The sequence below is a fragment of the Schistocerca nitens genome, chromosome 10 (assembly GCF_023898315.1).
Source record: "Schistocerca nitens isolate TAMUIC-IGC-003100 chromosome 10, iqSchNite1.1, whole genome shotgun sequence".
Taxonomy (NCBI): Eukaryota; Metazoa; Arthropoda; class Insecta; order Orthoptera; family Acrididae; genus Schistocerca; species Schistocerca nitens.
This window is the reverse complement of record NC_064623.1, coordinates 136827713-136844009: the sequence shown is the minus strand read 5'-3', so window position 1 is coordinate 136844009 and position 16297 is coordinate 136827713.

The following is a 16297-nucleotide window of genomic DNA, read 5'->3' as shown; positions in this document are numbered from 1 at the left end:
CTAAAGGCCTGAACAGTCTAACACTTGACTAGCAAGGAATTTTAATTTTAAAGAGACTGAAGGCCCATGACTTAAAACAGCTCTAAAAACAATTCAATTCAAACCCATCGGCTATGAGCCATACAAATACACACACAACAGAAAATATGAAAATGCAGCGCAGCTAACGGCGCTCAGAAGTTTAGGGGGTCGGCCATCACTTGAAATACTAACGATCATTTAGGTGCGACAGGCAGTCGGCCGAACCATTCTCGATCCGACGACAACCCAACCAACAGACAGTCAACAGACCAGCCGACAAGGTAACTTGCGCTCCACTCGACCAGCACACAAGTGGGAGTTCAATGAAAAACGTAAAAAGGCATGGACGCCTACAACCAGGCATACATTAAGCTGCCAAACTACACACCATGCTGGACAGTGACAACACGCTGAGCAAAGGACACTGCCTGAATTTACGTCAACGGCCGGGGCAGGTAACCGGAACGTTAACGGCCACAAGGCAGAAAATTCCGCTGGTGCACTTCTATTGCAAATAACGAAATACAGTTAGGTTCCACGGGACGGTGGCTACACCTTCACCAACTCGAACACACACGTTGTTGCTCACGGGAATGTCCCAACAGCCAACAACGAGAACCAAACGGCACAATGTGAACAGTCTTGACTTGACTTGCAGGTAAATTAAATCGAAACTCAACTTTCGTGTCCAGGGTCGGTGAGCCACGGACCTCGTAGCAATGGGAACAGCCCCACAGACTCCGACACTGCGTAGCGACCGTCAGTGGGCCCGGCCAAACCACACCCCCCAGAGACTTCCCCGCTGCTCCATGCCAACCGACCAACTCCACACATCAGCACGGAGACAGCACTAAAATAAGCGAGCAGTCGACATCAAAAGCTACACTCAGTTTCATGAACACTTGCAAGAAAGGCCGGCCGGAATGGCCGAGCGGTTCTAGGAGCTTCAGTCTGGAACCGAGAGACCGCTACGGTCGCAGGTTCGAATCCTGCCTCGGGCATGGATGTGTGTGACGTACTTAGGTTATTAAGTTTACGTAGTTTCAGGGGACTGATGACCTCAGAGGTTAAGTCCCATAGTGCTCAGAGTCATTTGAGCCATCTGAAATACACCGAGATAGACGATCCTGTGAATGTGTATTCTTCTGCGTAAGTTCTTTTATTTTAATTTTCGACAAACTTTTGAGCGGTATAATAATATAGTGCGTCAAAGATCGCTGAAATATATATAGAATATTCACATTACCAATGTAGGCCAACGGCTGCCATCTCCACATGTGACAGAATTCACTACAAAATTTCGTAGAGATATATAAGAAAAACAGGAACCTCGAACAGCCTGAAGTTTACTAAAATGTTGCAGTGAATGTAACGTAGAGTGTACAGCCACGTAACTTGTGGCACCGCTTTTGGCCGGGTAATCCCCATAATGTGTTATAGTGGCAATACGTTATTATAACTGTGAGATGTACTATACGGCGCATTGGAATACCAATTAAACGTTACCCACGGAAGCATAAGAAACCGACTTTAAGAGAACTATCGTAAGAGGAACTAAACAAAAACCGTATCAAAAAACGCTGAAAATTTATCTAACCTATTTAAAGGGTGTCAGTTTTACAGGATGGAAAGAATATTATTAGGTAGAGGAGTAAGTGAATTTAGATCATTCAGACTTGTAGAAACATTATCTTTCACGAAGCTCATATTTTAAATGTACAAGAGAGTGACTAATTGAATACCGGTAACTATTCATTTCTTTAGCACGATTGTAACTGGTTGTGATGCACCTTTTATTAAATTACGAACTCATAAGGCGTTTTATAAGAAAAGGAGAATCTTCTGCAGCGGTCTGGACAGAGAACTTAGAAAGAGACTCATAAAATGTCTTGTATGGAGTGTTCTTCTATATGGCGCTGAAACATGGACTATGAGGAAAAAAGACAGAGAAAGGCCGGAGGCTTTTGAGATCTGGACATGGCGGAAGATGGAAAGAATAAGTTGGATGGACAGAGTAAAAAATGAAGAGGTACTGAGAAGAGTGGGAGAGAAAAGACAGTTACTAGATGTAATAAAGAAGAAGAAATTGGATTGGGCATATATTAAGAAAGAATGACGGACTGATAAAAACAGTTTTAGAAGGTTATGTAGAAGGGAAAAGGAAGCGAGGAAGGAAGAGATTCCAGATACTGGATGACATGATGGACGGTACAACATACAGCAGCCTTAAGAAGGAAACAATGGATCGCAGAAAATGGAGAGGCAAAGGACCTGCTAATATAGCAGATAACTGATGATGATGATGATGTAAGTTTTATTCGGAAACACTGAAATACACTACCATTCTCAATTTCTAAACAGCCAGGTGCAATTTTAGTTGCCAAAGAAGAAGTTCCTTCGTGTGCATGAAACTATTCACAGAAATAAGATACAGAATGGGAAAACATATGCAGCAGAAACAATCGTTAAAATTGAAGGTGACTAAGAGAGACTGCCCATGAGCTCATAAGTTTCGGTCTCAAAGTCAAATGTTTTCAAATTTTCTAGGAAACAAGTACCTAACGTAACTAGTCTCAGTAAGACTTACAAATACTGTCAGACAATGTTTGTAAAATTGATTGGACACGTATAATGATCCGAAAGAGAGAATCAGGTACGAAATCTCACAACCACCGGTTTGCCAGGACGAGCGGGTAATATCGTTTTCCAACGGAAGGTATAGTTCGTTCCTCAGTAACTTTCAAAGAAAATAGAACTCATTAAAGTCGGTGGTCTGCGGGTTTGAAACTACATACTCCGGCTGACGGAATGTATTACTATTTGTCTCACTGCAATTAAAATTTGAGAAAAAGACTACGTTCTGATTATTTATTAATTTACCAAAAAGCTATCACCATTACTGAAAATGGTTTTGAATATAGTGGAAAGGTGTCTATTACGGGAGAGTAGTTCGCTGATGCGAGAAAGCTAGGTTCTGATTGAAGTAAGTGCTTGGCTCTGTTGGGAGTTACCAGAAATTAGTTCTCACAGCGCCTGAGGCCAGAGCATCGACAAAACCATTACAGAGCTGGATGTAGTCGAGAATCCCTGGTTTAAAGAGTGTTGATTTTCAAATTCTTTGAGTGTATGTGCTTGTAGGGCCCCAATATCTGGAGTTGAGTTGCTGTAGCAGTAATATTCATTACACAATATTCTTCACAAAATACTCTTCCATTCGCTGTAATGAACTGTTTTTGTAGCCGAGCGGAGTAAGTATGAGGCTACGTTTCTAGCGTAAAATGGCTTATTCCTAATATGCAATACCACGGATACCCTACTAAGGGCTGAAACCGCATATTAAGATACCGTTATTTCATATTACGATAGTTTCATTTTACTACCCTAATATCTGGATTCGCACTTGAGCCGTGGTAAAAATTGCTGTTTTGAAGAGCGCGCCGCAGCGCGTAGTGTGAAGCAGTCGCCCTCCGTTTCTGGCGGTGGCGCCGCTGTGGCAATCGCAGCTTTGGTGTATCCCTCACGTGCATTTAAGGGGCGCTATGAGCTCGCCAGTCGGTCAGTCTGGGTCTGTCTCTCGTCCGCATGTGAGAGGCAGTTAGTGTCTGTCTGTCATTCGGAGTGCTAGTATGTCTGTCGTTCGGATCAACCTCTAAAGCCGGCAAAATGAGAGTCTTTCCACTCCGCCAGTAAGAGAACTCAGCGAGTGGTCGCCCGGTCTGGGCTAAGTTCCTGCATCTGAGTCTGCGCGTTAGGCCGCCAGCCGGCTCGAGTTTGTTCAGGCAATGGTCATTGGCGGTTGGATCGATCGGTTGGTCGGTTGGTCGGTCGCGCACTGAGACACAAGATGTCTGTCTTGAGCGTCAGCGCATCTGAGGTCGCCACGTGAGTCCAGTGGGCCGCGGCGTATAGCGAGGGGTAGTGACCTCGCGGTCGACACGAGAGCAACAGGAGTCAATCCACGACATCGGTCTGGCCGGTGCGAGCTGCGACGCCGTGAGACGGGAGATCGGCGCGCCTTCCTGAATACGTTGAAGCGGCTGGCAGCGGACGGTTCGGGAGAGCGATTTGGGGGTGCTGCGCCAGGGCTTCTCGAGAAATTGCTGTTTATTAGAAGTTAAGTCATTGGTGATATCTTGTTTGATTTACTCTTGTTAAATTCTACTTGTTTTCTTGGTGAGGTCAGCAGCCGTTTTTCTTTGGGGTCGTCCCACCATTCTTCTCCGTTTGCCCACCCGCGGGAAGGTGGTTGTTTATAAATTGGGTGGTCCGTTTTTCGCTTGTGGAGTAGGGGCGGGTTAGAGCAAACTGCGGTTCGGGTTGTTCGGTAATCTCCCTATCAATCTACCGTACGTTAGCAGCTGCCTCTGTCATGTTTGTCGGATTTGGTGTGTTAACGAATTTATTGCTTGGAGTGTAACGGCCTAATACCTGAAATATGTTTTTATCTTTGGAAACTTTGATATTATTGCCTATGATCTTGAGAGGCGGTATCTGTGTACTGTAAAGCATCTTAACTATTGTTTTACCAACCTTGTAAATTTGTATAAGATTGCATTTCATGGGCTTTTATTTAAATGATCATTTTAGTATATAAAGTTGCCACCCTTTCACAGTAAGGCTTTTCTTATAAGCTAAAAACAATTGCACCTTCGGTGGCAAGGTTAATATTTAATCGTTAGTGTTTTGTACCATTTCCATCCCCTCTACCGGGGGTGCATAGTTTGTGTGCTTGTGTAAATTGTTAAAACTCAAAAGTTATCTGGTGTGTTGTAGATTTCCACCAGAATTGTCTTTCAGAGTCTGTTGTGAGCGATCGTAACTACGGCCGTGTCAAAAGGGAGCGGCAAGGTTCTCTGCCCGAAAGCTCATACAGTCAAAACTTGTTTCTTTCTGCCTATGAATAATTTGTAACTTTGATATTTAGAGGGTGCTTTCTGATTATAATTTTAAATCTGTTCCTCTTAAAAAAATGCATTTGTTAAAAGGAATTTGGTTATTATTTCATCAGTTACTCCCTGGCAACTACTTCCATTCTTACACAGTGTGATTAAATGTGTTGATGTTTTTGATGAATCGCTAATAAATGAAATAAATTCTTAAGAATATTCTTTGAAAATAGATCACGGTTCAGCACTCATAGGTTTACTAAGTGGTTTGACGGTTCTTTCAATATTACTGCAATTATTTGCTTTCCTTATTTTTGTTTTATGTTTTACATTGCTATTTTGAGTTCTAAATTCGTGCGTTTTTTTCCTTTTTAAGTTTGCTGAGTGTATTTTGTCAGTTGATAATAATAAGTAATTCATTATTATGATACAAAATCATTATGTTAACGATAATCTGTAAAGGAATGCTTAACACAGAACATTTTCCACACTACGCGCATGAAATGAACGGAAATTCTTCACATAACACACACGACGGACAACGTAACATAAAACAAAATTCATCACTGTTCCTAAGTTGTGGCCGGCGATTCTCTAAATATCCTGATTTGTACCAGGCGCGTTTCAGTACACTGATTATGTGCTAGTGACTGCAGCTCGATTGCCTTGTTTCTCAAGAGAGAATTGACATCATAATTTGTCAGCAGAATTGAATCTAAAGATCTAATCACAAACGTCTTTCAACATCGAAAGCCTTACGTCAAACGAATGCACCTATTCCGTCTAGCCTTTTGGGATCTTCACATGGACAAATTCCTTGTCCATAGATAAGACGCTCAAAACGGTTCTTTCACACTGACCAAACTGAAAATGGCGCCAGCCACAACCGCAGGCTTTCTGTGTGACAATCAGTAGGGGCCACTTGGGGTGACAAACCGTGAGGGACGTCAGGAGCTAGCCAAATGAAACGTTTGTATTATCGGGTGCCGTTCTTCAATTTAAGATTACCTGCAAACTAGCAGCTTTTAAACTATGGGAAACGTAATGTGCTATTACTACGGAACGTTTAAATACTATCCTTGCAAAAAGACTTCCAGATTTTTCTCATTCTGTAATTTTTACCTCGGGAGAATATGGTTCCCAATTTCGAGTTTTCCTATTTTCTAATTACGGGTTGAGAACAAAAACTAGCAACATAACTTTTATTCGCACCAAATGTTTCCTTCAGAAGTGTAGTTACTGCATACTTTTTGGTTATTCTGCAGACGTTTCGCTCATAACAAGAAAAATGCTCAGTCTTTGTGCTTCTTGCTTCCGAAGTCACACTTAATATCTTTCTAAGAATCATGTCTGGCACCTGCGCAACGCTCATGACATCAGCGAAGGCGACCGATGCAGATAATCCTGGTCTATTTAGAAGTATATATTGAGTACAGTTGGTCGCAGTAAATGCCCTCCTCGTCCTCTTTATATTCAGATGATAATCTGTCAACATGTTTTGATAAACGCTGGATCGGAGTCTTCCTCACCACTCACTTGTACTTTCTTACCAAGAGCTTCCCATTCATAGCCCCGGATGTTGAAGGTCTATGACATGCATCAAATGAAGCTCCTGGAACAGGTTTCGTTGAAAGTGCTGTCGTCCCCGTAATATGGACACTTAATTGCCTTTCCCTTTAGTAACGGAGTGCTCCGAAGCCGTTTTAAAAGGAGATAACGTCAACAATACTTTACCGTCTCTTGGTGTCGGCTTTGATAGTGGAAGGTAAGGAGACGAGCTGAGTTCAAGAGCAGATACCGCTGTTTCTGCCATTCCAGTAATTGCAGTCAACAATGATCGAATTAGTATTTGCCGCAGTTTTCTGAAGAAGAAAACCAGTAGTTGTAAAAGCCACGGGGTCACAAGGATAGTCAAAATTTTTTTAAAAGACAATTGCAGCCACTTTTATTCTTGCGGCTCTGCAATATGCCCTGCCCACCAATGACCCAAAGTCTTCTTCTTTCAAATACTGGAATAACATTCAGAAAATCTTTTTATATGAACAGACGCCAAATTTCGGGTATCTGAAATAGAGTATCCCATTGCCACCCTCTATTACATCTACATTTACACTCCGCAAGCCACCCAACGATGTGTGGCGGAGGGCACTTTACGTGCCACTGTCATCACCTCCCTTTCCTGTTCCAGTCGCGTATGGTTCGCGGGAAGAACGACTGTCAGAAAGCCTCGGTGCGCGCTCGAATCTCTCTAATTTTACATTCGTGATCTCCTCGGGAGGTATAGTTGGGGGAAGCAATATATTCGATACCTCATACAGAAACGCACCCTCTCGAAACCTGGCGAGCAAGCTACACCGCGATGCAGAGCGCCTCTCTTGCAGAGTCTGCCACTTGAGTTTGCTAAACATCTCCGTAACGCTATCACGCTTACCAAATAACCCTGTGACGAAACGCGCAGCTCTTCATTGGATCTTCTCTATCTCCTCCGTCAACCCGATCTGGTACGGATCCCACACTGATGAGCAATACTCAAGTATAGGCCGAACGAGTGTTTTGTAAGCCACCTCCTTTGTTGATGGACTACATTTTCTAAGGACTCTCCCAATGAATATCAACCTGGTACCCGCCCTATCAACAATTAATTTTATGTGATCATTCCACTTCAAATCGTTCCACACGCATACGTCCAGATATTTTACAGAAGTAACTGCTACCAGTGTTTGTTCCTCTATCATATAATCATACAATAAAGGATCCTTCTTTCTATGTATTCGCAATACATTTATCTATGTTAAGGGTCAGTTGCCACTCCCTGCACCTAGTGCCTATCCGCTGCAGATCTTTCTGCATTTCGCTACAATTTTCTAATGCTACAACTTCTCTGTATGCTACAGCATCATCCGCGAAAAGCCGCATGGAACTTCCGACACCATTAGCAACCATCCCTTATTTCGGCACAACTTAACCCCTAAGTAAACGGTGGCCGACACTTTCATCAGTTAGATAAGAAACAGTATGCTTCAAACCACTGTCCCGCCTGAAATACAGGGTGTCCATAAATTGTCTTTACAGCTTAAGACTTTAATAACTTTAAAACTATACAAGTTAGTAGCAGATGGTTTACATGTGACAGCTTAAAAGGTTTTTCTTTCTTTCTTTTTGAAATGACGCAGTTTTTACGCAAAATTCAACTTGAAAACCTGATAAACTGTAGACGCCTCAGTAGTCAGTGTATGGCCTGGATCGTACAGACGACGTCCAATATCCAACGAAATTTTCGAACACAGTATGGACGGCTGCCACTGTCCCGACCAATTAGTCAGGCTTGACATACGTCGCTTATGGACACAGGTAGTGTTCTCCGTAAATAAAAAATGGCTCTGAGCACTATGGGACTTAACAAAATGGTTCAAATCGCTCTGAGCGCTATGAGACTTAACATCTGAGGTCATCCGTCCCCTGCAACTTAGAACTACTTCACCCTGACTAACCTAAGGACATCACACACATCCACGGCCGAGGCAGGATTCGAACCTGCGACCGTAGCAGTCGCAGGGTTCCGGACTGAAGTAACTAGAACCGCTCGGCCACCTCGGCCGGCAAGAGACAGGTTTCCTACCTGTTTCAGTCGCCAACGTGGACAAGGTTCGGCAGGCGTTTGTAAGCAGTCCGGCAAAATCGTAGGGTACGGTGGACAGAGAGTTAGAAATGAAGGTAATCGACAGTGCACAGGGTCTTGCATAAGAGGTTGCAGCTATATCCCTACAGGGTGCAACTGTTTCAGACATTAAGGCCTATGGACAGACCCAAGCATGGACACTTTGCAGTGGATGTGTTAAGCAAGAGCCGGCCGGAGTGGCCGTGCGGTTTTGGGCGCTGCAGTCTGGAGCCGAGCGACCGCTACGGTCGCAGGTTCGAATCCTGCCTCGGGCATGGATGTGTGTGATGTCCTTAGGTTAGTTTGGTTTAATTAGTTCTAAATTCTAGGCTACTGATGACCTCAGAAGTTAAGTCGCATAGTGCTCAGAGCCATTTGAACCATTTTTTTTTTGTTAGGCAAGATTGACGCAAACAATGACTTTTTGGAAAAGTTCCGTTTCTCCGATGAGGCAACGTTTCACGTATCTTATAAACTGAATAGTCATTTGTATATGGGGTTCACAGCATCCTCACGTTACACGTAAAATGGAGAGGGACGGTCCCATGGTCGATGTTTGGTGTGGACTGATGCACAAGTGCGTGATTGGTACTTTTTCTTTTTTTATCGAGTCCGCCATCAAAGGTAGTGTTCATCTGGACATGTTGCAAGGGTGTTCTGTACCGCAACTGGAATACGTACAACCTGATGTCATATTCTAGCAGGGCGGGGCATCACCCCATTGGTCCTGAATGTCCATCAGTTTCTATATGAAAGGTTTCTGGATAGGTGGATTGGAATGGCCGTTACGATTCACTCGTGACCTCACACAACTAGATTTCTTCCTAAGAGGAGTTGTATGGAATATGGTGTACTGAACCAAGGTTAGAGACCTAAAGTACTTGACTTCACGCATTCGCAATGTATTTTAAAACGTCCCCTAAAAAAAATTATTGAATTAATGTGCTGATAAATCTCTTACGTTATTTGATTTTCAAACAGCTGAGCAGAGCTGAACGTACTCAGACATTTCGCACAATACCTATTCTGATCAACACTAAACTGACACACAATATTTTTAGCGCAACGCAATCTGACTTTCAATAATCCCTACAAAAGAATGGCCCTGACTAACATTAACCTATACCTTCCACAAATCACTTACCTCACAAAAATCTTCGTTACTCAAGCTACTGCGATACCGCGAGCGCCACTACTGCCAGCTAAATAAAAGATTCAAACTACTGAAGGCACTAACTACTGATAGGCATAGTTAGCAAACGAAAGATTTTGATAGAGAACAAACAATGTATTTACCTCAATAGTGTTCAAAAGTCATAATGTATATAGCAGTTCATGACATTGTAACATACCCTTTTATTTATTTATCCGCTCGTTCGCGGATCTGAATAGCAGCCCAAATTTAGATAATTGATTAGTGTGACCGTGTACCTAATGGGCTGGCAATCGGATTGGACTGCTCAGGGGATGTTACATTCCGTATTGTCCTTCGCAAATATGGTAATACGTACTGTTTGGTGGTAAGAAGGACACAACACAGTTTCACAAACAAGATCTATATTCTCAGCAAAAGCACAAAATAAGGAGACAGCCACTGCCTTCGTCAATACACTGTTAATGACGGCTAATCTCAGCACAGGTTTCTTTAGTTATTCTTAATCGTCACACGCAACATCCAATCACTGTAATCCAAGTAATGCCGGCGCGGTAGACGCGGAAGTTCAATAGCGGCACTCAATATCACTGAAATCACTCTATAATTAAACCTTCTCACTTTCCCGTATAATACTAACACAAAGGGGTTAAACCGCGGCGATGGCCACTCCCTTTGTCGATAATTTGCAAATTCAACTGCTGGCTTCTGCACAGCTTTACCCGCCTCGCGGGAACCTACCACACCCTGACTTCAGCACATCTCAACTCTAACTGCTCTGTTCTTCCCGCCTCGCGGGAATCTACCCAAGCAGCACTCGGCACTCCGGTGAACCCCCTCTAGCTCTCGCGACCTGCGTACACACTACTCGATAGTTGCCCTGTCGACCTGTGTGAGCGCAAACTTAGTAGTAAGGGCCTGCGGACCCCTTACAACATCCAGTCTTACAAATTTCAAAACTCCGCCATCTTTCTCCCCACGTCCACCACTGCTGGCGACTCACCTCCAACTGCGCAACGCTACGCGCTGTTAACAGCCAACAGCCCAGAGAATATTGCAACAATGCCAACCAGCCACAGACTGCACACAGCACAGCCAGTGATTTTCATACAGTGCGCTACGTGGCGTTACCAATATAAAAACCTAAACAGCCTATTTTCAATTTGAAGAGGTCACCATGAATATCTTGAATAGTATCTGGTGAAAATTGGAATTCCGTCTGGCCATTATCTCTGCCACGAAGGGTGCACACGTTGATGTGTATGAATGAGGAAACAGAAATTTACGAGCTATCACATGTTGAAAACTACTTGTTAATATGTAGTATGGTCTTAGATGTATTACAGCGGTGAGTAGTAAAGATAATTTACAGAGAGCCCATACTTTGAAATAACATTTTGAAGAATGACTTCCACCTGAACTCTTCAATAAATGTTGTTGACCACCATGTAAAAATAGTTGTGGAGAACGAAACATTAACAGCACCGGCTCCAAACTCGCTTTATGCTGTGTTGGCAGTGGCCATTTTTCGGAGTTCACACAGCCTCGTGATGCCAACTGAGGAGCTACTCTACCGGCTCCGGTCAAAGAAAACCATCTTAACGACCGGGAGATCCACGTGCTAACCACACGACCCTCCTATCCGTGTCCTCAACAGAGGATTACACGGCGGTCGGATGGTCCCGATGGGCCACTTGTGTCAGTGGATGCACTGGTTCCCGTCTGATCATCGAAGATACGCGCTGTCGGCCGCGAGCGGCACTTGGATGAGTGACCACACGGGCCACTATGTGCTGTTGCCATTTTTCGGGATGCACTCAGCCTTGTGAAGCCAACTGAGAAGCTACTCGACCGGCTCCAGTCAAAGAAAACCATCTTAACGACCGGGAGATCCATGTGCTGACCACACGACCCTCCTATCTGTGTCCTCAACAGAGGATGACACGGCGGTCGGATGGTCCCGATGGGCCACTTGTGTCAGTGGATCCACTGGTTCCCGTTTGATCATCGAAGTTAAGAGCTGTCGGGCATGGGCGGCACTTGGGTGAGTGACCACACGGGCCGCTATGTGCTGTTGCCATTTTTCGGGATGCACTCAGCCTTGTGAAGCCAACTGAGGAGCTACTCGACCGGCTCCAGTCAAAGAAAACCATCTTAACGACCGGGAGATCCATGTGCTGACCACACGACCCTCCTATCCGTGTCCTCAACAGAGGATGACACGGCGGTCGGTTGGTCCCGGAGGGCCACTTGTGTCAGTGGATGCACTGGTTCCCGTCTGATCATCGACGATACGCGCTGTCGGGAGTGAGCGGCACTTGGATGAGTGACCACACAGGCCGCTATGTGCTGTTGCCATTTTTCGGGGTGCACTCAGCCTTGTGAAGCCAACTGAGAAGCTACTCGACCGGCTCCAGTCAAAGAAAACCATCTTAACGACCGGGAGATCCATGTGCTGACAACACGACCCTACTATCCATGTCCTCAACAGAGGATGACACGGCGGTCGGTTGGTCCCGGAGGGCCACTTGTGTCAGTGGATGCACTGGTTCCTATCTTATCATCGACGATACGCGCTGTCGGGCGTGAGCGGCACTTGGATGAGTGACCACACGGGCCACTATGTGCTGTTGCCATTTTTCAGGGTGAACTCTGCCTCGTGAAGCTAACTGAGGAGCTACTCGACCGGCTCCAGTCAAAGAAAACCATCTTAACGACCGGAAGATCCATGTGCTGACCACACGACCCTCCTATCCGTGTCCTCAACAGAGGATGACACGGCGGTCGGATGGTCCCGATGGGACACTTGTGTCAGTGGACCACAGTTTCCCATCTGATCATCGAAGTTAAGCGCTGTCGGGCGTGGGCGGCCTTTTGGATGAGTGACCACACGGGCCGCTATGTGCTGTTGCCATTTTTCGGGGTGCACTCAGCCTTGTGAAGCCAACTGAGAAGCTACTCGACCGGCTCCAGTCAAAGAAAACCATCTTAATGACTGGGAGATCCATGTGCTGACCACACAACCCTCCTATCCGTGTCCCCAACAGAGGATGACACGGCGGTCGGATGGTCCTGATGGGCCACTTGTGTCAGTGGATGCAGTGGTTCACGTCTGATCATCGAAGTTAAGCGCTGTCGGGCGTGGGCGGCACTTGGATGAGTGACCACACGGGCCGCTATGTGCTGTTGCCATATTTCGGGGTGCACTCAGCCTTGTGAAGCCAACTGAGAAGCTACTCTACCGGCTCCAGTCAAAAACCATCTTAACGACCGGGAGATCCATGTGCTGACCACACGACCATCCATTCCTGTCCCCAACAGAGGATGACACGGCGGTCGGATGGTCCCGATGTGCCACTTGTGTCAGTGGTTGCACTGGTTCCCGTTTGATCATCGAAGTTAAGCGCTGTCGGGCATGGGTGGCACTTGGATGAATGACCACAGAGGCCGCTATGTGCTGTTGCCATTTTTCGGGGTGCACTCTGCCTCGTGAAGCTAACTGAGGAGCTACTCGACTGGCTCCAGTCAAAGAAAACCATCGTAACGACCGGGAGATCCATATGCTGACCACACGAGCCTCCTATCCGTGTCCTCAACAGAGAATGACACGGCGGTCGGATGGTCCCGATGGGACACTTGTGTCAGTGGACCACAGTTTCCCGTCTGATCATCGAAGTTAAGCGCTGTCGGGCGTGGGCGGCACTTGGATGAGTGACCACACGGGCCGCTATGTGCTGTTGCCATTTTTCGGGGTGCACTCAGCCTTGTGAAGCCAACTGAGAAGCAACTCGACCGGCTCCAGTCAAAGAAAACCATCTTAACGACCGGGAGATCCATGTGCTGACCACACGACCCTCCTATCCGTGTCCTCAACAGAGGATGACACGGCGGTCGGTTGGTCCCGGAGGGCCACTTGTGTCAGTGGATGCACTGGTTCCTATCTTATCATCGACGATACGCGCTGTCGGGCGTGAGCGGCACTTGGATGAGTGACCACACGGGCCGCTATGTGCTGTTGCCATTTTTCGGGGTGAACTCTGCCTCGTGAAGCTAACTGAGGAGCTACTCGACCGGCTCCAGTCAAAGAAAACCATCTTAACGACCGGGAGATCCATGTGCTGACCACACGACCCTCCTATCCGTGTCCTCAACAGAGGATGACACGGCGGTCGGATGGTCCCGATGGGATACTTGTGTCAGTGGACCACAGTTTCCCGTCTGATCATCGAAGTTAAGCGCTGTCGGGCGTGGGCGGCACTTGGATGAGTGACCACACGGGCCGCTATGTGCTGTTGCCATATTTCGGGGTGCACTCAGCCTTGTGAAGCCAACTGAGAAGCTACTCGACCGGCTCCAGTCAAAGAAAACCATCTTAATGACTGGGAGATCCATGTGCTGACCACACAACCCTCCTATCCGTGTCCCCAACAGAGGATGACACAGCGCTCGGATGGTCCTGATGGGCCACTTGTGTCAGTGGATGCACTGGTTCACGTCTGATCATCGAAGTTAAGCGCTGTCGGGCATGGGCGGCACTTGGATGAGTGACCACACAGGCCGCTATGTGCTGTTGCCATTTTTCGGCGTGCACTCAGCCTCGTGAAGCTAACTGAGGAGCTACTCGACCGGCTCCAGTCAAAGAAAACCATCTTAACGACTGGGAGATCCATGTGCTGACCACACAACCCTCCTATCCGTGTCCTCAACAGAGGATGACACGGCGGTCGGATGGTCCCGGTGGGACACTTGTGTCAGTGGACCACTGTTTCCCGTCTGACCATCGAAGTTAAGCGCTGTCGGGCGTGGGCGGCACTTGGATGAGTGACCACACGGGCCGCTATGTGCTGTTGCCATTTTTCGGGGTGCACTCAGCCTTGTGAAGCCAACTGAGAAGCTACTCTACCGGCTCCAGTCAAAAACCATCTTAACGACCGGGAGATCCATGTGCTGACCACACGACCATCCTATCCGTGTCCCCAACAGAGGATGACACGGCGGTCGGATGGTCCCGATGGGCCACTTGTGTCAGTGGTTGCACTGGTTCCCGTTTGATCATCGAAGTTAAGCGCTGTCGGGCATGGGTGGCACTTGGATGAGTGACCACAGAGGCCGCTATGTGCTGTTGCCATTTTTCTGGGTGCACTCTGCCTCGTGAAGCTAACTGAGGAGCTACTCGACCGGCTCCAGTCAAAGAAAACCATCTTAACGACCGGGAGATGCATATGCTGACCACACGACCCTCCTATCCGTGTCCTCAACAGAGGATGACACGGCGGTCGGATGGTCCCGATGGGACACTTGTGTCAGTGGACCACAGTTTCCCGCCTGATCATCGAAGTTAAGCGCTGTCGGGCGTGGGCGGCACTTGGATGAGTGACCACACGGGCCGCTATGTGCTGTTGCCATTTTTCGGTGTGCACTCAGCCTCGTGAAGCCAACTGAGGAGCTACTCTACCGGCTCCGGTCAAAGATAACCATAATACGACCGGGAAAGCCATGTGCTGACCACACGTCCCTCCTATTCGCGTTCTCATCAGAGGATGACACGGCGGTCGGATGATCCTGATGAGCCACTTGTGTCAGTGGACCACTGTTTCCCGTCTGATCATCGAAGTTAAGCGCTGTCGGGCGTGGGCGGCACTTGGATGAGTGACCACACGGGCCGCTATGTGCTGTTGCCATTTTTCGGGGTGCACTCAGCCTCGTGATGTCAACTGAGAAGCTACTCGAGCGGCTCCGGTCAAAGAAAACCATCTAAACGACCGGGAGATCCATGTGCTGACCACACGACCTCCCTATCCGCGTCCTCCAGAGAGGATGACGCGCGGTTGGATGCTCCCGTTGGGCCACTTGTGGCCTGCTGACGGAGTGCTTTTGCTTTTATGTTGCTTTACACGCACATGGACTGGGCGATAATGCACGGAACATTAGCCTTACCGGCGCATTAAATGGACAGCCATCCAGCAGTCCAACTACTCTGCAATAATGTGAGCATTTGCAGTCCAAACGTAAAAAGAGACTGGTAAAGAAACAATATAGCTTCGAATGTCATTTAATTTTTAAAGTGAATGAAATAATATTCTGCAAAACTCCAGCACTACCACGCGCTTCTTTGGTGAAAGGGGGAAAGGATAAAATGTTCTCATTCTCACGTGACACAGTAGTCTAATGGTTCAAATGGCTCTGAGCACTATGGGTCTTAACATTTGTGGTCATCAGTCCCCTAGAACTTAGAACTACTTAAACCTAACTAACCTAAGGACATTACACACATCCATGCCCGAGGCAGGATTCGAACCTGCGACCGTAGCAGTCACACGGTTCTGGACTGAGTATTCTAATTACAAACTAGAGTGATGAGAAACTCCTAACATAAACACATGCTGATTTTTCTGGGTGAGGCTGTTTGTGTGATGCAATAACATACTGCACGGATTTCACCGTACTGTTGATTACTGAAGCCACAGAAAGTATTAATAACAGTCAGTCGTCTCGTATCTTAGATCCTTCCATATGCGGATCCAACGAATACATTTCAGTACTGGAACTGTCATCTGCTACGTTAATAACCAGTCGATC